General features: G+C 38.1%; 1 protein-coding gene and 1 non-coding gene across 2 annotated transcripts in view; one reads left to right on the top strand and one right to left on the bottom strand.

Moving 5' to 3' along the window:
- The window catches only part of GPC6 (glypican 6), a 1376210-nt gene that overhangs the window by 126607 nt on the left and 1225792 nt on the right, over nt 1-23811 (top strand). The window lies entirely within an intron of this gene.
- Nucleotides 11657-11721, bottom strand: LOC136309787 (small nucleolar RNA SNORD42). The gene has a single exon (XR_010726428.1). It is a non-coding gene; the product is annotated as a small nucleolar RNA SNORD42 (small nucleolar RNA).

Below are 23811 nucleotides of genomic sequence, written 5' to 3'. Positions count from 1 at the left end.
CCGTTTTTAATCCTTTAGTGTTCCCTCTTGGTTGTTTGGATTTAAATACTCAACAATCCTCTCTTTTCTTGCAATTTCTTCTCATTTGTTTCTAACAATATTCATATACATCTTTAAAAAAAAAAAAGGTGTTTTATCAAATAATATCTTTTGGTCATAAAGGTGTGTTTCTTGGTGGATAATCTGAGGAGAGCCAAATGGAATTCTTGATGTTTTCCAAAGAACTCATTTGGGAAATTAGACTTACTATATTGTTATCCATCTTTCTAAGAATCATACAGAAACTGAAAAGCAAGACTCGTAAGTCAAACCCTAAGCCTTTATTTGAGACATGTTTGCTTTGACGATTGTTTTACATTCTTGAGCTTTATGTTTAAGGTTCCAGTGGTTGTGGAGATTGAGTGGCTTGGAATATAGGATGATGTACCGAAATGTGACTGACTTCTCCAAAGGGAACAGGGACTCTCAGATTTTGTTAACCGCTATAAGGTCAATACAATTTAAAAGGCAGGTCACAATCTGAAGTGTCCCTGTTGGTGGGATTTAAAATAGAAAAAATAAATCTCAACATGTGCTTTATATTAAATATCAAAGGCTGGTTTAGAATAAAGAGTTTAAAGATATTAAATGTTTAAAAGGTCTACACTGGCATTTCTCTGTCCAGCAATGGACCCGAGAGGAGCGCTTTAAGGAGCAGGCGGGAACTTTCTGGAAAGGGAAACACCAGGATCTGCTTACCTTTTCCTGTTTTTATCAGTAAAAAAATTAGTGAAATCAGTTATATTTAATTCAACAAGTTAAAATAAAATTCTTAAGCAGCTCTTTGATGGCAAAGTTGTGGATGCCACAGAAGCTGATAGAGTCATTTATTATAACATTTGTCCTTAGGTTGATTACATGCAATAGAGGCAATTCATTGCCTTCCAAAAATAATCAACCATTATTTGTATCTTGATACATATTAATATTCTTCTTCCCTCCCTTTTTTTTGCCTTCATAGTTTGAGTTGGCATAAGCACTTGTTCTCAAGATAAACATGTTTTCAGAGGATAAAAAGCAGTTTTCAGCAGATGTGTGTGACCTTGTTTAGGAGGGAGTAGTGCGTGTGACCATGCTGAGATAATAGGACCAGCACATACCTGACACAAGGCAAAATAGGATTGTGCCAAAAAACAAAGTATAGCTTCATGGGAATGCAGTTATATTAATTTGGGAAAATTGGGAAAGATGTTTCTTTGAAGTGGCAACCTTTGAATTTGGCCTTAAAGGTATAATAGGTTTTGGAGGTAAAGAAGAGAATAGGGAAGGTTCATATTTTGCTGGTCTGGTCAGATGAGCAAATGAATTGACAGGAAGAGATCACCAATAGAGGTGGTTTGGATGTGGTTAGACAGACAAGTGTGTCTCTGGAAGTCAGTTCAAGGTATATTGTTTCTGAACTCCAGAGGCTGTTTTGAGAGCATTTGAACAGAGAAATGCTATAACTGAAACTATGCTCTAAGAAGATAAATGTGCAAAAATGTAGAGAATGTAGTCTGATGTGAGAGCAGGGAAACAGGGAGATAACTTGTAGCTGGCTGGTCTGGAGGGGCTGAGGTCCTGGGGTAGGTGGTGCTGGAAGTTATCAGTGGGAGGGAAAGAGAAAGAAAATTGGGGCTGGATGTGAGGAATATCGGGGAAGAAAAATGTTGGGATGTGAGAAATAGGACTGGTTGGATTAGGGATCAACTGAAGAAAGAATTCTAGGGTAGTGGCATTGAGTACAGGGGACAAAGAATGGTGTTACTTAAAATAAAGATGCCATGTGCAAGAGTTAGTTTGAAGGGGCTGAGAATGAATTTAACTCTGCACTTGCACCTGAAGCACACACAGGTAAAAATGCCCTATAGCCAGTTGCTATAAGCCTGGGCTTGGCAGAAGTATCAAAGATACAGAAAAAAAAATTGGTCCTTATTTGTTGCAAAATAATAATTTGTTGAAGCTGGATGAAATCACATGACCATCATTTTAGGTGAATTTATACAATTGTTCTTCCAGCTCTTTGAAAGAAAATCTCGGACTTTAAGCAATACACTGAATTGCAACACACTTTTTTATTGTCTCCAGTAGAGCAAGAGATCAAGATAATTTCCTTGAACAAGGTTTGTAGCAAGAACTCCGTTGAAAACATCTTCAGTTTTCGTGCCTACAAGAACATACTCTTCCATGGATGTAAGCCATGATCCAGTGAAGATGGCGTTTTCCTTTCAGGCATGGCATGCATTTTATTTCCAAGGGCAAGGTTTCTAATTTGGTTGTCAACCTCCCTAATTAGGAGACCTTGAAGATCACTGCCTCAAGGTTGTTCAAGCTGAAAAAAGCATTCCCAAGCACAAACAGACCTTATATCCAGGGAAAGTTGCTGTAGTTAACTGAATGAAGTTAGTTATCATCGAGCCTTACCTTTAGCTCCAAGCAAACACTGCAGCAGCATTGGTATTCAAGACAAAAGGCAGCCATCAGTGTAAATTCTTGTCTACTATGCAAGGTGTATCTTTTGATCTTTTCAAAAAGAGCTAGAAAATTGGATGGTATTTTCAGGAGCCTTTCAGCTGAGAAATGTCAATAATGTAATCGTGTTGAGACCAGTACATTGGAATTGACTTGTTGGGAGATGGGTACAGGTGCAAGGATGAAATGTGTATCTGATTATTATATAGAACTGAGTTTGTGCATGGGAGCCAGGGTCACCAGGTTATGGGGAGAAGCAGCATTAGGAGAATTTGATAAATCTTCTGAGCAGATTTCTTGATGGCAGCTTTAAATCTAAGTTTTTAGGAAACAGAAAGAAATAAGAAAGTAAATTTCCTTCTGCTATTTGCATTTGTAGCACATAATCCTGTTTCCTCCATTCGATGGATAATCTGGTAGCTATGAAATCAGGACAGGTCATTCCATTTCCCTCAAATGGAGTGAATCGTCTTCACTGTGTACCGAATTTCTGCAAGCTGAGCGAGTGGGAGTTTCTAGTGGCTCTTGGATGATTTGTATATGCTGCAGGTTGTGTCTGTGTAGCTTTTAAAAAGCTATATCCAAAAGAAACAGGATCAGTAAGTAAAACTGTTCAATTTTCTTTCTTTCTTTCTTTCTTTCTTTCTTTCTTTCTTTCTTTCTTTCTTTCTTTCTTTTCTTTTCTTTTCTTTTCTTTTCTTTTCTTTTCTTTTTTTTTAAGCAAGAGAGACAGGCAGAGAGAGAGAGAGGGACAGATAGGGACAGATAGACAGGAAGGGAGAGAGATGAGAAACAACAATTCTTCGTTGAGGCCCCTTATATTTTCATTGATTGCTTTCTCATATGTGTCTTGACCAGGGGGCAACAGCAGAGCAAGTGACCTTTTGCTCAAGCCAGCAATCTTGAATTTAAGCCAGCAACCTTGGGCTTCAAACCAGTGACTTTGGGCTCAAGCCAGTGACCAAGGATTCATGTCTATAATCCCATTCTCAAGCTAGCAACCTTGGACTCAAGCCAGCAACCTTGAGCTTCAAGCCAGTGATTTTGAGCTCAAGCCAGTGACCATGGGGTCATGTCCATGAGCCCATGTTCAAGCCGGTGACCTCATGGTTTTGAACCTGGGTCCTCTGCATCCCAGTCTGCTACTCTATTCATTGCACCACTGTCTGGTCAGGCAATTATTCAGTGTTTTAATTGCTTCAGTGTGCTTTTTGGTTTTACTATTTTCTTCTATTCAGTTTTTTTTGAAACTACAGTGAAATTAATTTCTCATTACCCACTACTGAATTATCTGTGAATAGAAAGGAGATATAAAAGTTATTCATAGATTCCTAGCAACATCTAATCATTCAATACTTGACTCTATCCTCCAGTGACAGAGAGTGTTTTTGAGACCACAATGCTCTCTGGGAAAAATGTATTTTATCTTAAAAATGTAAGAAATTCTGAGGTCCTGGCTGGTTGGCTCAGTCATAGAGCATTAACCAGGTATGTGGAAGTTCCAGGTTTGATTCTTGGTCTGGGCACATGGAGCAATGGTCCCAGATGGGCAAAGGATCACCCTATCGGGGCCTTGTAAGGTGGATTCCAGTTTGGGTGCATGCAAGAGTCTGTCTCTCTGCCTCCCTGCCTCTCACTTAATAAAAAAAATTGTAAGGAATTCTAAATATATAATTGACTATCACCAGTCTTTATGTCACACTAGATTTTTTTTCTTTTTTCTTTTATTGTACTTAGAGGTGAGGAGGCTAAGAGACAGACTCCTGCATGTGCCCAGCTGGCATCTAGCTGGAAAGTTCTCTATAGGACAATTTAAGGTCACTGCTCCATTACTCAGCAACCGAGTAATGTGCCTAAGGCAGGCCATGGAACCATCCTCAGCCCCAGGGACCAACTACTCAAATAAAACCATGGCTATGGGAGGACGAGAGAAAGAGAAAGAGAAAAGAGAAAAAGAAACGGGGGAGGGATGGAGAAGCAGATGGTCACTTTTCCTGTGTGCCCTGACTGGAAATTGAACCCAGGACTTCTATACACCAGGCTGATGCTCTACCACTGAGCTAACTGGCCAGGGCCCTAAATTTTAAACTTCTACATGTTACTGTTTTCTGACATTTTATGTAATCCCCACTTAAGTATATCTTAGAAGAACTCAGAGGTGACTGGTTGGAAGTGACCTGTGAGTGGCTTGCTTCTGGGATACAGGGTACCAGGAAACATTCTCATTCTTAGAAAGACATCCATGATGGTAGTCCTCCTGATAACAGCACACATTTATTGAATGTTTACAGTCTGGCAGAGGCTATTGTAAATGCTTCCTTGCATTTTCTGCTGTAATCATTCCAGTGCTATGAGGCAGTCAATATTATCATCCCTATTCTATGCCTGAAGAAAGTAAGGCATTGAAAAGTTAAGAGGACTCCACAGGTATTCAGTAGAGCCAGCTTGACTCCAAAGGCTGCATTGAAAAACCCAATTTGAAGCAATTCATAATGATTTGACCACCAATTTTTCATGTAAGAGCATGCAGTCATCATCCAGCACATTTCTTGAGGTCCAAATAGTAAGGAATTGATCCGTTTTATTATTTCTCAAAAGAGAGAACCTTTTGGAAGATGGTTTCTTCTACAGTTGTTTCCATGGTTTTGGGGAAATAAATTCAGCTATTTATTAATTTTATGTCATGTGACTTCAGCAAAGTGTGAAAACTTTATAAGAACATAGGTGTTGCTTTCCTTAGTCATGTCTACCCCGCACCTGTATTCAGTGCATAACTGTGTGAAAGGTGCCTAATCAGTCAAAGTGTTTTACTGTAATTGTGAAAATGCAGTTTGTGAATTTGTGAGATGGCAGAAAATAAAGTTATGAATATATCTATTTGTGTGTGTATGTAGGCATTTTTAATGAATGTATATTTGATATGAAAATTCTTGAGTGTGCAACCTACAAAAGGGTTACGTATTAAAGTGGGATTATAGCCCGAGTTTAAATACCATTAAATACAGTTTGAAGTACTTTTGAAACATGGAAAACGATTCTGAGGCATTGGAGATAAAAATTTAAAAGCTGACTGTAAATGTTAGAAAACATTTCAAGATAGCGTGATAGGTCTGAGGCAGAGGTTATCTGGATGATTGTTTATTTGGAGGAAGGCAGGATAAGCTGAGAGTAGTGATTTTCAACCTTTTTCACCTCATGGTACTAATAAACTAATTACTAAAACTCTGCGGCACACCAAAAAAATGTATTTTTGCCGAGCTGACAAAAAAATATAAGTGTAATTTTAACTCATTCACACTGGATAGTAATTGTTGTATTGATTGTTGTCATTTTTTAATTTGACAATCTAAAGGAAAAGAGGTCAGTGCTCCTGACTAAATAGTCAGGTAGTGCATGTTTTAAAAATTGTTGCATCACTTTGGTTGAAAATCGCTGGTCTAGAGCATAGCAAAAATAGTATAGTATATATGTTATTGTGTCCAATGCAGAGTTGATGCCAAACATTTTGAATATTTGATTTCTTAATCTCTACGCTTTACTATCTTGAATAAATGATAGGTAATAAGGCAAGGAAAACATGTTTAAAACTTTAAACATGTTGTTGGAAAAGAAATAGTCAAAATGCAAGCTGTTCTCCCTCCTCTACTCCTATATTAAACATAGGTTTTTTACAGCTTACCTCACATCACTGGAAGAAGAAGTATATTTTTTAAAGGAGAAATTTAGAAATACCATTATACAGAAAATTTCTTGCTCCTACTAGGAGTCTGAAAAGGAGCATCCTTCCAGAAGCTACTATCTCCAATTTAAAAACATCAGAGCAGGAAAAACAGTGTCTCTTACTGAGCAGAAAGCGGAGACCAGAAGGTGATTGAAACCCCAGAGTGAAAACCACTTAGAGAATCTGAATAGTCAAGCATAAGGTTGTGGTAGGGATTTGCAGCCTGGCCTGGAACATGGAACTGCCAATGCAGGAAATGAAAATGGCTCGCAAAGGAAACTGGAGGCAGGGATGTCAGTGGGGCACTGGTTCTCAAGGAAGGGGTCCAGGGCTTGAAAATGGATTTGTGAGTATTCAACAAAAGTAATAATGATGATAATAATAATAATAATAAACCAGACATGCAGAGCAACATGGAATGAGAGGTCAGTTTACAATAGCCCAAATGTTAGTACAATTCAAGGACATGAGTGCATATACATTAATATAATGGATTTATGAAACATGACACTACTCTTGTGCAGTATATGTATATGAATAAAAACTGAGCACCTTGAAATTAGATATACAGGAAAACAGGATCTCTGTAGACATGGTGGAAGTGTGATGGAACCTGACTTAAGTTGGTGAACTAACTGACATCGTATCATTTTTCTCCAAAGTAGCTTTTGATTTCCAAACACTTTTATATTTTTATTGATTTTTTTTTTTGAGAGAGAGAGAGAGAGAGAGAGAAGGGAGGGAGAAATGGGAAGCATCAATTCATAGTTGCTTCCCGCATGTGCCTTGACCCGGGGCAAGCTCAGGGTTTTGAACCAGTGACCTCAGCGTTCCAGGTCGACACTTTATCCACTGTGCCACCACAGGTCAAACATTTTCTATTGGGTAATTATCTAATAAATTCATAGTTTAACTCCTTATTACAGTTACTCCTCTCCTTCCCTTCCCAAGGTCTGTGTATGCAGGAAGACTTAGGGTTTTCTAGAGAGGATAGTGGAGGTACTTTGATTGTATTTTGCCTATTGTGGGACTGGTGTTATGGTTCTGAGGTGTGGGAGCTGCATCCACTGTGGAATATTTGGTCTGATTGTATTCTCTGAATTCTTGGTTTTATGTTCTTCTGAAAGCTGCAAATTGGGTTTCTTTCCGACTGATCCCTCTGGCTTAGTCCTACAGAATTCATCTGATATTTGGCAATCACTTATATTTGTTCAGCTCAGGTGGTCCATCCCTTATCCCTAGGCTGCAGTGTCTTTGGTTTCCACCGGAATTGAGAACCTTTGAGTACTCCTTCTTGCTCACTTGAAGTTCTGGAGCTTTCCTGCCATGCCTGGCCCATAGCAGCCAGGAGGAGTTTTCCTTCCAGTGTCCCAAACATGGGGAATGCTCAAAAGTACATAGCTTCTGTCTGTTCTACCTCATTCCCAAGATGTTAAGCTCAAGTGAGGAAGATTCTGGCACTGTGATTCTCCTACCTTTGCCTCTAAATCCTCCCCACAAACTCCTGAGACAAAAGAGTTTTCTTTCCTGCTGTGTGGGACTCAGCCTGTGATATAAAAACCTTACATAGGGAAATAAGCATTAAGCCATAGATATTAATGAGATGTTGACCAGACTTAAAAATTGTTATCCTTGGGTCGTGGGAATATTTAACCATTTTTTCTTTTTTCTTCGTATTTTCTAAACCATCCGCAATGAACCATCCGCTACATGTATTCAGAAAACAAAAAATGATATTTAAAAATTCCACAAAATAGCCTGATCAGGCATGGCACAGCGGATAGAGTGTTGAACTGAGATGCAGAGGACATAGCTTCGAGCCTTGAGATCAATGGCCTGAGTGTGGGCTCATCTGGCTTGAGTGGGGGTGCACAAGCTTGAGCACGGGGTCACTGGCTTGAGAGTGGGATCATAGACATGATCCTGTGGTCGTTGGCTTGAGCCTAAAAGGTCACTGGGTTGATCAAGGGGTCACTCACTCTGCTGGAGCCCCTGGGTCAAGGCACATATGAGAAAGCAATCAATGAACAACTAAGGTGCTACAACAAAGAATTGATGCTTTTCATCTCTTTCCTTTTTGTCTGTCTGTCTGTCCCTGTCTATCTTGCTAAAAAAATCCACAATATATCTGAAAAAATTTTTTGATTTTGCTGCTTACAGAAATGACTCATATTATGAGATGTAAGATAGTGCAAATACTAATAGACTGCAATGGATGAAACCTACAGGAACAGCATTAGCAGTCAGACAGAAAAATTTGGGCATTAAAACCCAAGCTTGGTAAGGGCGAAGAAGTTTGCACAGTCACCCAGTCAGCGTTCTTTCAGAGTTGTTACCAGTCAAGGCAGACAGTCACCACTGGTGGAATTCTGGGAGAAGACGGACATTGTTCACTTGTAGAATTGCTGCTGAGTATTTTGTTCATCCTCCAGTTAGCCTTTCTTCTGTGGCTTGATGATCACGTCATGTCTCAAACATCAATAAGTGGTGAATTAGGAGGTTAAAGGGGACGACAGCATTGTTTTTGTTAGAAATACGGTCACTAATAATCTCTGTTGTTGGGATGCAGTAGGGTATGTTTTGGAGTTCATTAGCTCCATAATATATTTTCCAGTTCTGTTCCTCAGGCCACTCTTGATAGGTATTCAAAAGGAAACCCATGTACTTGCTGTATAAGCTCACTGGCTGCCCCAGCTCCTCTACACATCAGATCACCTGTGCTGAGCTTTTTGTAGACAGAAATTCTGGAGCCACCCCTATTTATCTAGCATGTTTTGGTTCTTCTCAACTAACCCCTTTACTCTTAAGTTTCTAATCGGTGGGTCCGTGTAATGCTAGTGGCCAAGGCCAGCAGGTCTACATTGGATTCAGACAGACTATAAAGGAGCTGTGGAACCAGAAAACATTGGGGCCTTACCATTTAATAGATTCTTTCAATGGCGGATGAGCAAACAGGCAGGGGAGAACCTCTTTTCCAGCAAACAAACAGCAAAAATGGCCCCTCACAGTGGCAGGCAGTCAATTCACAATCTATCATCTGCCATCCCTCCTGATCACAAGCATGCATAGTCTTACATAGGTTATGCACACGTGCCTCTGTCACATGCTTATGCACTAATCAAAGTGCTTGCAGCCACTACACCAGCAAGCAAGCCTAACACAGCTGTTTTTCCAACAATCCAATGTACTGTCTACTTACGGTATTGATGCCTAGAAAGACTTTACCTGTGATCGAGTCTCTTTAATCACTAAGGGCTGTAAACCCAATAAAGGGGAGAGCAAGAGGGTAGGAGGAACTATTTCTTGCAATATCAGGACAGAATAACTTCAGGGGAAAGGTGCAAAAGTATAGTAAATATTGTCCAAGTGACTGTAATGCTGGTGTTTCAGGCCAGGGAGGTTCACATTGAAGACGGGCAGACGGTAGATAAACTGAGGAGCTGGAAAGTATCGGCCATATCCATTTATTGGAAAGAAACGAAAATCTGTTTTTTGCAGTGCAGGGCAAGGGATCAGGAATACCGCCCCTCATGGTGGCAGCGGCTGAGGAAATCAGGGAACCTTACCTCGCAGTGGCAGGAGAGCAATCTGAGGGAAAGCGCCCATAGCTTTTCATAGAGACACACACGTGGCTTTCTGGTACATGCTCACACATTAATTGTGCAAAGTGCTTGCAGCCGGTAAACCAGCAAGCAACCTAATACAGCTGTTTTCACCCCAGTGACTTTAATTAAAAATAAAACAAGTGTATGATGTAGTTCAGCCGGAAGTACTGTTAGGCACGTAAGTTCCAAATAAATATGGGTTTAGACTGCACTAAGAGGTAATAGGATTTGGAAGTAACTTTATCAAGTAACTTTGCATTCTTACATAGAAGGGACTTTGTAATATTCTTAGTTACTTTACTAATCTTCAGGAACATTTTGAAGTAAATAAATACTTCTCAAGGAAGTACTCAAGAGGCTATTAACATTTTAAGTGTCTTGCACTAATTTGAAAGAATATATGCATCCCTATGTTTATGTTTATTGCATCACCATTTAAAACAGCCAAAATTTGGAAGCAGCCCAAATGTCCATAAAGTAGATGAGTGGATAAAAAAGCTGTGGTATATTTACACATGGCTGTGAGAAAGAAGGGAATCATATCCTTTCTGACAGCATGGATGGACCTATGCAGTATTGTGCTAAGTGAAATAAGTCAGAGAAAGACATGTACCATATGATTTCACTCATATGTGGAATCTAATGAACAAAATGAGTTAACAAGCAAAATAGAGACAGACGCATAGAGAGCAGAGAGATAGCTATTGTAGGGGGCCTGGGTGAGGGGTGGAAAAATTGAGCAAAAAAATACAAAAATAAACTCAGAAACACAAGCAAGTCATGATTTCCCTGGCAGGGGGAAAAGTGAGGAGGGTAATGAGGGATAAATGTGATGGATGAATACTTGACTTAGGGTGGCGAACACACAATATGGTGTACAGTGATGTGTTGTAAAATTGTGCACCTGAAACCTGTATAATTTTGTTAACCAGTGTCATCCCAATAAATTCAATAAAATGAAAATAAATAAATAAATAAATAAGTTGCATAACAAGTACAAATGCAAGTCTCCAAGCATCATCTCTCACTCCAATGACTTGAGCCTCACAGTGCAAGTATTCATTTTTAGGTAAAAAGAGGTCATCATAGTTAAGAATCAAAGTTATACTGATGAATGGCTATTTCTTAAATGGTTGCAAAATGTATAGAATCTCTACCCAGAGATTTCATAAGTACTAAATGATGTCAGTGGATTTTGTGCCTTAGTAAATATCACCAATAAATTCTCCAAAGAGAACTCTTGTTGAATGTAGAAAAAAATTTCTGTTTTAATCACTATATGCAAGAATTAGAGCTGGAAAGCAAGGTTCATGGAGAATTTTATGTGATATAGTTAGAGTAGCTAGTAAGAAAATCATACTGATGAATGGTAAGTTAATAATTTTTAAAGCACTAAGGCAATTTTAATGTTTTTACTTTTCATGAAGGAAATATCTTAATAAAATTGCTGTTCAGAGTTAATTATTTGTGCTGCACATTGCTCTACTATGACTTTTAGTAGTATTTTTTCCTTTTTCTATTTTATTAGCAAGTGATGGGATAATAAACATCATGAATTAAGTGAATCTTGATCAAAATAAATGAACTAACTGAAATTTAAAACAATGTATAGATAATTGTCCTTGTAGTGAAAAGACACACACACATACACACACACACACACACACACACACACACACACCCAGAGAGGCCAATGATAAGCACCCTAATGTTTAATTCTAGTTCCTGACCTCTCTCTTAAGCCATCGACCATTATGTTGGCTTCCTGTCGCACATCTCCATTAGGAGGACCTCGTATAGTCACCTGAAAGTTGATCCCTTCAGAACGAACTTTTGTTTTTTTCATCAGTGGTTCCTTTGAAGACATCATAAGTCTCAGGTTAAAAATCTTTCCATCATATGCCAGAATGAACTTCTGATTTCTCTTTCATCCTCCCTGACATCCTTTCCTGACACTTATCGTGAAATAATACTTGGGGTTTTCTAATCTCCGTTATTGGAAACAGAATTTTTCTGGACCACTCTTTCCATGTCTGGTCATGCATCAAGTTCTATTGATACGGCTTTGCAGAACCTCTATCTAATCTTCAAACCCTCATTTTCAAGCCTACTTTCTTAATACTTCAACATGTGTAGTCAAATATGTTGCCTTTAAAAATTAACAGCAACAGAAACAACTGCATAAACATAATCACATTTTCTTGTTCACAGAGGGATTTTAATAAACATTATCATTTTTCTACCTGCTTGAAATATGACTGCTTTTAAATTAGTCTGCTAGATTGTTAAGAGGTAAAATCCTTAATTTTCAACAATGAAACCTAGGTCTAGAGTAGCATTGTAGTTGTCAGTGTAAAGACCCATATACATGCATACATCCATTTTATATATGTGTATATGTTGTAATGAAGCACAGATCCTATAGTGTAGGGGAGTTTCTAACTTATTACCTTGAGAGCAATTATTATTCTTCTGAGTTGGCATTTGGATAGTGACCTCTGCTTATGAACAGCTGACTATGTATGGCATTACCTTCCATCTCTTCACCTGTCAGATTCCAATCAAAATTTTTTTCTGGACAAAGATAACACTACTGTATATCTATGTGACAATGTGGAGAACAAATGACTCTTCTGCTGATTCTCCCAGTTCCAGGGAAAAATAGGATTCAATATATAATAAAAACTTACTGTGTTGTGTAAAATATAGGTCGAAAGATATTGTTTATACTTATGCAGTGTCTTTAAGATTTGTTTCTTAGCAGTATTTTCTAAGCTTTTAATAGTGTTCTGTATCAGGGAACAGAGATAAAAGCCATCCATGTTACAAAGGAAGAGATACACTATGTTATCTCTAGTCAAACTAGCAACCTGATTCGTTTGTAGAACATAATCTGTGGTTGAATGAATCCCCTTGTAATAATGCTTCCTTTATATGCCTCAGTTTTTCTTAGATCATGTCTTATTTAGGGATTTGTATTTAAATAATCCTGTAAATTCTACCCTCGGTGGGAAACCCCAACATATTTTAAATAACAAAAAATACTTGAAAGCAAGTAGCCGTGCTGGATAGCATCTTTGGATATGTAGTCTCGTGTTAACAAAACAAAAAATAATCAACTAAACCTGATGGAACAGCATGTTATCAACAATGACATTTCCAAACCTGATTTTACTGATATGGGTTTTATTAGTTAATTAAATGTGTGCAAATTACACGCACTGTTGCAGATAATGTAGGAAAGGACATGCATGCTTCATTGAAGCTCAATTTCCTTTTTAGAAATTATCACTGTACTTAATCACTTAACTTTCTCTAAAATAAGCCACCTGCATTTCTCCAGTCTTTTTATTCTGTATTCCAATCTACTGTTCACTAAGACTAGTTTGTTTACAGTTCATTTTCTGTAAGACTTGTAATATATTTTTGGGAAATATTAGGGGAAAGAGTATTATTCAAATAGACCAAGCAGATAGAGATCCATAATCCATGCAGTTGAATGGTCTGAAATACAGCAGGAACATTGAAAAGTTTGAGCAAGAATTTATGTCATATTTATTCCTAAGCCAAATTTTATTTGCAGCTTTTCTGCCCCTCCCAAAATGATTTAAGTATTTCTTTTTAATGAAATAAAATAAATCAAACATTTATCTAAACTCACAGTCTATTTTTTAATGTGTACTGTCTGTACCCTGTCCAATTTTTAATTCCTTCAATTATTCATTTAACAAATATTGACTGTCTCTAAGATACAGTGGACATTGTTTTTTATGCTTGGGATGTGCTATGATTACAAAGGAAACATCTAAACCCTTGGGGAGCTTATTCATTATTTGTACTTTTCAACCTTAAAATTTCATCATCACCAAAAACTTAGTTGAGGTTGCAGTAGTGGATCTAAGAGAGAACTGCATATTCAGAATCCTTACTCTAGGAACATTTAAAATTACTATCAGAAAGAAGTTCAGCCCTTCTTGAGGAGCTGCATTAATTGTGCAACAGTTAAGGGATTAAATATCACAAAGAGAAGAAAGTGGTACCCCTTGTTTCATTCTTGATATTGGTAATTGTTTCTCCTTTAACACAATTTCTCCTCCCAACAAAATTTTCTTTGCTAATCTTGCTAGAGATTTGTTCATTTTATTTGTCTTTCCAAAGATCCAGCTCTTTCTTTCATTCACCGTTTCTATTGTATTGTTTTCTATTTCATTAATTTCTGCTCTTTATTATTGCCATTCTTCCAACAGCTTTGTGTTTAATTTGCTCTTATTTTTCTAGGTTCTCAAAGTGTGAGATTAGATTATTGATTTGAGGCTTCACTTTTTTTCCAGTGTATATACATTTAATGCTATACATTTTCCGCTCAACAGTACTTTAGCTTTGTGCCACAAATTTTGGTATGTTCTACTTTGATTTTCATTAAGGTTAGCATATTTTTAAAATTTTCCTTAAAACTTCCTCTTTGACCCAATAATCATTAAAAGTGGTTGCTTTAGTCACCAGGCTAATTTTTAGATATTTTTCCAGTTACTGTTTTGATACCGAATTCTAGTCTGATTCCATTGGGATTGGACAATACACCCTGAATATTTTGAATTCTTTTAAATCTGTTGAGGTTTTCTTTTTTTATATTTTGTGGTTCTACAATATGGTCTGTCTTGGTATATGTTATGTAGATACTTCAAACAATTTTTTACTGTGCTTTTGTTAAGTGAAATGTTTCAGTATATGTGCTGCCGAAGCGAGCACAGTGAAATGTTTTATTAAAGTCATTTAGATCCTATTGTTTGTTAGTGTTGTTACTTCTTATGCATCCTTGATGATTTTGTCTAGTTGTTCTACCATTTGTTGAAAGATGGTTATTGAAGTTTCTGACTGCATTAGTCAGTTTATCTATTTTCACTTTCTGTTCTGTTTTTGCCTCACATATTTTGCAATTCTATTGTTTGATGCTTGCACATGTAAGATTGATACATGTTTCTGGTGATCTCTTTATAATTATGTAACGTCTTTCTCTGTCTTTGGTAACTTTCTTTGCTCTAAAGTCTACCTTATCTGATTTTAAAATACCCACTCCTACTTTCTTTTTGATTTGTGTTTGCATGATACATGACGACTGGGAGTTCTGGCTCACTGGTCTCCAGTGGCACCATGTAGGGAGGCATGGCCTTGTTACTGATGGTTGATAGTGAAGTGCTTACCCTTTCCTAGGCCTCCGTTGACAGCACGGCATTCCTTTAGAAGTAGTTCTAGATGTGGAAATTTAATTTACTTCCAAAAGTAGGAATTATATCTAATTTAATAAAACTAATAGTATGATTTGGCAGTTTTTAAGATGTACAAATGCACAGAACCTTTTATGTCTCTATAAGATTTTACTAGAAACATAGCTTGAGAAACCTAATGGCTCATGAATTCGATATTTTCTTTTCTTTAGTACTATTCAATAAATTATGACAACATAATTGCCTGTGACTTTTTCACTGAATCAAAGGCTAGATAATAATACAGACATTAAATTATTCTTTGGTAGTAAAAACATTGATCTAAATATAGAAGACACCTACATTAAACATTATGAAGAATTACATTAAAGAAATAAAGCTAAAGTCAAAATTTAAGTTAAATATTATAAAGGCCTAATTTGAAATAAAAAATTGAAATATTCATATTCTATTTATTTGTTTTCTTTTTTTAAAATTTTATTTAGAAAATTAAATTTAACAGGGTGACATTGATCAATAACAGCACATAGGTCTCCGGTAAACATTTCTATAGTATTTGAACTGTTGAATATGTTGTATTCCTATCACCTAAGGTCAAATAATTTTTTATCACTTATATTTGTTCCTCTTTACACACTTTCCTCAATCTCCTCTTCATCCTGCTCTACTATGTCCTTTTCTGCCTGGTAATCACTACACTTTTATCTATATCCATGAGTCTCAGTTTTATATACCACCTATGTGTGAAGCCATACAGTTCTTAGCTTTTTCTGATTTACTTATTTCACTCAGTATAATGTTCTCAGGGTCCATCCATCTTGTCATAATGGCCCTATGTCATCATTTCTTAGGGCTGAGTAATATTCCATTTTATATATGAACCACATCTTCTTTATCCAATCCTCTATTGAGGGATGCTTTGGTTGTTTCCATGTCTTGGCCACTATGAATAATGCTGTGATGAGTATGGGGGTGCATGTGTCTTTATGTACTAATGTTTTTAAATTTTAAGGGTAGATACCCAGTAGAGGGATTGCTGGGTCATATGGTAATTCTATTCTTAATTTGAGGAACCACTATACTTTCTTCCATAATGGTTTAACTAATTTGCATTACCGCAAGCAGTGTATAGGTTTATTGTTTCTAATAGTTTTTTGGTGGAGTCTTTGGGGTTTTCCATATAAAGGATCATGTCATCTGCAAAAAGTGATATCTTCACTTCTTTCTCAATATGGGTGCCTTTTAGTTCTTTCTCTTGACTGATTGTTCCGGCTAAAACTTCCAGAACTTCTGTATGTTGAATAAGAGTGGAGAGACTGGGCAGCCTTGTCTTGTTACTGATTTTAGAGGAAAAGCCTTCATTTTTTCACCCTTTAGTATATTAGCTGATGGTTTGTCATATATGACCTTTATTTTGTTGAGGTATTTTCCTTCTGTTCTGATTTTATTGAGTGTTTTAAACTTAAGGGGATGTGGTATCTTATCAAATGCCTTTTCTGCATCTTTTGATAAGGTCATATGATTTTTGTTCTTTGTTTTGTTGACATGGTATATTACATTGATCGATTTCTGTATATTGAACCATCCTTGTGCTCCTGGAATGAATCCCATTTGATCATGATGCAATATTTTTTTAATGTGTTGTATTCAATTTGCTTGTGTTCTTTACGATTTTTGCATTTGTATTTATTAGATATATTGGTCACTAGTTTTTTGTGTGTGTTTGTGAGTTGTCCTTACCAGGTTTTGGTATGAGGGTTATGTTCCTATGATAAAATGTGTTGGGGGGGGTATTGCTTCTTCAATTTTTTGAAAGACTGAGAAGGATAGGAACCAGATCTTTTTTTTTTTTTTGTATTTTTCTGAAGCTGGAAAATGGGGAGGCAGTCAGACAGACTCCCGCATGTGCCCTACCGGGATCCACCGGCAGGCCCACCAGGGGGTGATGCTCTGCCCATCTGGGGCATTGCTCTGTTGCGACCAGAGCCAGTCTAGCACCTGAGGCAGAGGCCATGGAGCCATCCCCAGCGCCCGGGCCATCTTTGCTCCAATGGAGCCTTGGCTGCGGGAGGGGAAGAGAGAGACAAAGAGGAAGGAAAGGGGAAGGGGTGGAGAAGCAGATGGGTGCCTCTCCTGTGTGCCCTGGCCGGGAATCGAACCCGAGACTTCAGCACGCCAGGCCGACACTCTACCACTGAGCCGACCGGCCAGGGCCAAACCAGTTCTTTTTTGAATGTTTGGTGGAATTCACCAGTGTAGCCATCTGGTCCTGGACTTTTTGTATTTTGGGAGGTTTTTGATAGTTGTTTCTATTTCTCCCTGCTCATAGGTCTGTTTAGTTTTACACTTCTTCATGGCCCAGTCTAGGAAGATTGTATAGTTTCATAAATTTATCCTTTTCCTCTAGGTTGTCGAATTTGGTCGCATATAATCTATCATAATATTCTCCAATGATCATTTATATATCTATGATGTTTGTGGTAATTTCTCTTTCATTTCAGATTTTGTTTATATGAGTCATTCCTCTTTTTTTCCTTAGTAAGTCTAGCAGTGGTTTGTCTATTTTATTGATTGTTTCAAAGAATTAGCTCTTTGTTTTATTAATTTTTTCTATACATTTATTGTTCTCTGTGTCATTTAGTTCTGCTTTAATTTTGACTATTTCCTTCTTTCTGATGACTCTGGTTGCCTTTGTTCTTATTTTTATAGTTCCTTAAGATGTCATATTAAGTTGCGTACTTTGAATTTCTCTTGTTTCTTGATACAAGCCTATAACTTTCATCTTTTTACTGCTTTCACTGCATCCTAGAAATTTTGATGTTGTGTTGTCATTTTCATTTGTCTGTATATACCTTTATATCTCTGCTTTCATTTTTTCTTTGACCCAGTCAGTTTTTACAAGTATGTTGTTTAATCTTCACATATTTCTTGTTTTTTTTACTTCCTTTTTACAGTTGAATTCTAACTTCAAATCCTTTTGATCAGAAAATATACTTGGTATCATTTCAATATTCCTGAATTTGTTGATGTTAATTTTGTAGCCCAACATATGGTCTATCCTTGAGAATGTTCCACACAAACTGGAGAAGAATGTATAATCTGACGTTTGGTGATGAAATGTCCTATAAATGTCTATTATGTACATTTCGTTAGCAGTATCATGTAAGATTGATATTTCTTTACTGATTTTCTGTTTGGATGATCTATCTAAATCCATTAATGGTGTGTTGAAATCTCCTAGTATGATTGTGTTATTGTCAGCTTCAACTTTTTTTGTGTGTGTGATAGAGACAGAGAGAGATAGATAGAGGCATAGATAGGTACTAACAGACAGGAGGTGAGAGAGATGAGAAACATCAGTTCTTCGTTATGGCATATTAGTTGTACATTGATTGCTTTTTCATATGTGCCTTGACTGAGGGACTACACTACAGCAAAGTGAGTAACCCCTTACTCAAGCCAGTGACCTTTGGCTCAAGCCAACGACCATGGGGTCATGTCTGTGATCCCATGCTCAAGCCAGTGACCCTGTGCTCAAGCTGGTGAGCCTGTGCTCAAACCAGTTGAGCTTGTGCTCAAGCTAGTGACCTCAGGATTTTTAACCTGGGTTCTCTTCAGTTCTCTTCATCTCAGTTTGATACTCTATCCACTGCACCATTGCCTTGTCAGGCCATGTCTGCTTCGAGTTTTAGACCAATTAGTAGATATCTTATATATTTTGCTGTTCTCTGGTTTGGTGTGTATATATTAAGAAGAGTTATGTCTTTTTATTTTTGTGACAGAGACAGAGACAGAGAGAAAGACAGATAGGGACAGACAGACAGGAAGGGAGAGAGATGAGAAGCATCAATTCTTTGTTGCTGCACCTTAGTTATTCATTGATTTCTTTCTCATATGTGCCTTGACCAGGGACTCCAGCAGAGCAAATGACCTCTTGCTCATCCCAATGACCTTGGGCTCAAGCTGGTGAGCCTTGCTTAAACCAGATGAGCCTGCACTCAAGCCGGTGATCTCTGGGTTTCAAACTTGGGTCCTCCACATCCTGGTTCAATGTTCTATCCACTGCGTCACCACCAGGTCAGGCTACATTTTCTTTTTTGTTTTTCTATGAAGTAAGAAGTGGGGAGGCAGAGAGACAGACTCCCGCATGTGCCTGACTGGGATCCACCTGGTAAGTCCACCAGAGGGCAATGTTTTTCCCATCTGGGCTGTTGCTCTGTTGCAACTGTAGCTGTTCTAGCACCTGAGGTTGAGGCCGTGGAGCCATCCTCAGCTCCCAGGTCAACTTTGCTCCAATGGAACCTTGGCTACAGGAGGGGAAGAGAGAGATAGAGAGAAAGAAGAGAGGGAAGAATGGAGAAGCAGATGCACGCTTCTCTTGTGTGCCCTGGCTGGGAATTGAACCCAGGACTTCCACATGCTTGTCTGACGCTCTCCCACTAAGCCAACCAGTCAGGTCCCAGGCTATGTTTCCTTGATACAATGTCCCCTTTATTGTTATGTAATGTCTGTCTTTGTCTCTAGTTACTTTTGTTGTCTTGAAGTCAACAATGTCAGATATGAGTGTAGCTACACCTGCTTTTCTTTGCATATTATTTTCTTGGAGAATCAGTTTCCAACCTTTCCCTTTGAATCTGCTTTTGTCCTTGCAGTTTAAATGTGTCTCTTGAATGCAGCATATGTTTGGGTTTTGATTTTTTGATCCAATCTGCTACTCTGTGGCTCATTATTGGTAAGTTAAGTCCGTTTACATTTAGGGTAATTATTGACACTTGAGGATTTCCTCTCACCATTTTCTGTTTTCCTTTCTGGTAGCTCTATGTCATGTTTGGTTCTTCTCTTTGTGTTTCTGTGAGTTGTTTTTGGTTTTTGGTATTCTGTACTTATTTTCTGTGTTTCTTCTTTTTTTTAAGCTATATGTTTCATTAGCAACTTTTTCATAGGTGGTTACCATTTGGTTATGATGTGAAAAATGTTCATGTGTATAAGAGCCCTTTGTCCTGTGTTTCCTTCTGCACTCCATCCTCCTTTGCTATTGCAAATCTTTAGCCCTTTTCCTTTTATGTTTTGTTTATTTTGAAAGGTTTTTTATTTATTCATTTTAGAATGATTGAGAGGGAAGGGGGAGGAACAGGAAGTATCAACTCCCATATGTGCCTTTATCAGGCAAGTAGGGATTTCAAATTTGTGACCTCAGCATTCCAGGTCGATGCTTTATCCACTGGGCCCCCACAGGTCAGGCTATGTTATTGTTGTCAATTATCATTGCTTTTATTGTCACCTTGTTGGAGCTTTTACTTGTAGTTTTGATTTATTTTGTTCTTTGTGTCTGATCAAATAACCCCCTTGAATACTTTTTGTAGTGGGGGTTTTCTGGTGATAAATTCCCTTAACCTCTGTATGTCTGCAAAAGTTTTTATTTATCCTCCATATTTGAAGGATTACTTTGATGGATGTAGTATTTCAGCCAGTAATTCCTCTCTTTCAGTACTTTCAGTGTTTGGGTCTATTCCCTCTGGCTTGTAGTGTTTCTTCTGAGAAGTCTGATGATAACCTAATGGACTTTCCTTTATATGTTATGTTCTTCCTTTCCCTAGCTACCTTGAGGATTATTTCTTTGTCATTGATTCTTACAGTTTTATTACAATGTGCCTTGGAGTAGATCTGTTTGGGTTGCAGTAACTCAGCATTATGTTTGCTTCTTTGATTAGAGGATCTTTTTTGTTTGTTTGTTTGTTTGTTTTTCTTATGTGTGAACTGGGGAGGCAGAGTGTCAGACTTCTGCATGTGCTCGACGAGGTTCCACCCAGCAAACCCACAATGGGGCATGCTCTGCCCATCTGGGGCTGCTGCTACATTGTAACCAGAGCCATTTTAGTGCCTGAAACAAGGCCATGGTGCTATCCTCAGTCCTCAGGCCAATTTGCTCCAATGGAGCCATGGCTGAAGGAGGAAGGAGAGAGATAGAGAGAAAGTAGAGATGGAATGGAGGAGAAGCAGATGGTCTCTTTTCTTATGTGCCCTGGCCGGAAATTGAACCCAGGACGTGCACACATGGGGCCAATGCTCTACCTCTGAGCCAACCAGCCAGGGTTCAGTTCAAGGCTTTTATTCTTTCCATAAGCTTGGGAAATTCTCATCATTTATTTGTTTGAATAGACACTCCACTCTCTTCTCCCTCTCTTCTTCTTTTGATAAACCCATTTTTCTTATATTGTTCTTTCTAATGCGGTCAGGAAATCATTGTAGTTCTCTTTCAGTTTTTTTTTTTTTTAATTCATGAGTCTCTCTCCTCTTCTTTCTGTAGCATGCTTAGTGTCCTGTCTTCAATATCACTGATTCTTTCCTCTATCTGGCTTGTTCTATTAGCTTAATGTGCTACCTCAGTTTTCAATTTATATATTGAGTTCTTCATCTCTGTTTTTAATGTTTCTATCTCCAAGGTGAGGTGTTCATTTTGTTTTCTGAGCTCATTAAGTTGCTTATTAGTGTCTTCTCAGATCTCACTGAGTATTTTTTAGAACTTCAAATTTGAATTTTTTAGTATTTAATGCCAAGGTTTTCATATGACTCATATTTTTTTCTGGAGATTTTTCATTTTCTTTCTGAACTACGTCTCTGCTCGTGTAGTCATGGTATTTGATTTCTTCTTCCTTGATGGCATTTGAGAGTGGTATTGTTAAGAACCCTAACAAAAAATCTGCTAAAAAAGTGAAAAATTAAAAGTAAACTATACAATAAAAATATAAAACCTTTAAAAATTATGACAAGTAAAAAAGAAAATCACCTAAAAAGAAATCAGAAACAAAAAGAAAATAAAAAAAAACAGAACACCTAGAACAAATAAGAATAAAATATTTCAAAATTAAAGAAAATAGAATTGAAAAACAAAAAAGAAAAATAAAGAAGGGAAAAGGAAAAAAAGAAATAAAAGGAAAATAAACTTCAGTTTTGAGAGGTTATTCCAGCAGATGTAATTGTATAACAAGTTTTAGGTCTGTGAAGTTTCTGGGCTGCTCTTCACTGAGATGTTGGTGTCTCAATGATGTAGGCAGGTCTTCAGTCACATTGGTGGATGGGATGTGTTGTGAAGGCTTTATGTTTTCTTCTTTCCAGCTTTTCAGCTCTAACAATGGTGATTTCATGCCACTGGCACTTCTCCCTGTCTCAACAGATCCGGAGACCAGATGCGGAGCAACTCTGCTTTTTAGGGGGAGAATGGCCCTAGAGAGCTAGCTGTGGGGTTTGCCACTCTTCATACAACTAAGTGAGGGAGGGAGGATCTGGGAGACTGGGGTGCTGCACTTTGGTTGTCCCAGTCTCTACTGAGTGAGGGCTGCAGACAGACCATAAGAACACTGGCTGTGATCATGTGCTCTGGCTGCTTTAATTTTTCTCTCCCTCTACCCCTCTATCTCACCCTTTCTCTCAGGAGAAGGAGACCCCAGTCACTCTGAGGTTTCCTCTCTGTACTCCTCAGAGAAAATCTGGAGAGCTTAGTCCAGCAAAGAAAAAATCCCAGTCACACAAGGTTTATCTTTTCCAAAGAGCTGACTGTGAATGCATTTTACCTTCTGCCCCCATTTTCACTCTGTTCCATGTTTAATCTATTTGGTATGTGGATCTTTCAGGCACACCTGGAAGCCCAGCTGTGTTCCTTCTCTGTGTTATAGTTGTTCAATTTGTTGTAAGTTTAAGGTGTGAAATTAAGAGTATTTCCCATGCTGCCATTACTCTGATGCCATCAGGAAAAACATTCATATTTAATAAATAATTAATCACAACATTCAATGAAGAATGAAAAAAATAATCCATGAAATCATTTCTAGAATTCAAAGTAATTAGAAATTATTATCTCCATTGGAGCAAAGATGGCCCGGGCGCTGAGGATGGCTCTGTGGTCTCTGCCTCAGGCGCTAGAATGTCTCTGGATGCAACAGAGCGATGCCCCAGAGGGGCAGAGCATCGCCCCCTGGTGGGCATGCCGGGTGGATCCCAGTGGGGCACATGCGGGAGTCTGACTGACTGCCTCCCTGTTTCCAGCTTCGGAAAAATGCAAAAAAAAAAATTATTACAGTTAAGTATCTTATTATATTTTATAGAACAGACATACATGCTAATGTTTCATTATGGTGGAGGTCAACATCATCAGTAGTAAGGAATCTGTCAAAATATCAATTGGAAGATTGCCTTATGACCTTGTTGAAATGTTGGAAAGTGAATCTTTACTTCAATGTGACTTTTCAAAATTAGGTTTTAAAATATATTTCATGCATACTTATCAAAAATATATATTTAATTGAAACAAATTAATTTTGGGGAGTATGTCTTTGTTTCCATAAAACTAAAATATTTTAAATATTTTCAGTGAGAAGTTTTAAGAAATTAATACATTTAAGTCAGTGATTTTTCAACTGGTGTGCCAGAAGCATTTTTTTTTTTGTATTTTTCTGAAGCTGGAAACAGGGAGAGACAGTCAGACAGACTCCCGCATGTGCCCGACTGGGATCCACCCAGCACACCCACCAGGGGCAATGCTCTGCCCACCAGGGGGCGATGCTCTGCCCCTCCGGGCGTCGCTCTGCTGCGACCAGAGCCACTCTTGCGCCTGGGGCAGAGGCCAAGGAGTCATCCCCAGCGCCCGGGCCATCTTTGCTCCAATGGAGCCTTGGCTGCGGGAGGGGAAGAGAGAGACAGAGAGGAAGGAGGGGGTGGGGGTGGAGAAGCAAATGGGCGACTCTCCTGTGTGCCCTGGCCGGGAATCGAACCC

Source organism: Saccopteryx bilineata, chromosome 6, assembly GCF_036850765.1.
Source record: "Saccopteryx bilineata isolate mSacBil1 chromosome 6, mSacBil1_pri_phased_curated, whole genome shotgun sequence".
NCBI lineage: Eukaryota > Metazoa > Chordata > Mammalia > Chiroptera > Emballonuridae > Saccopteryx > Saccopteryx bilineata.
The sequence above is the reverse complement of the archived record's forward strand: the minus strand, read 5'-3'. Positions and strand labels throughout refer to the sequence as shown.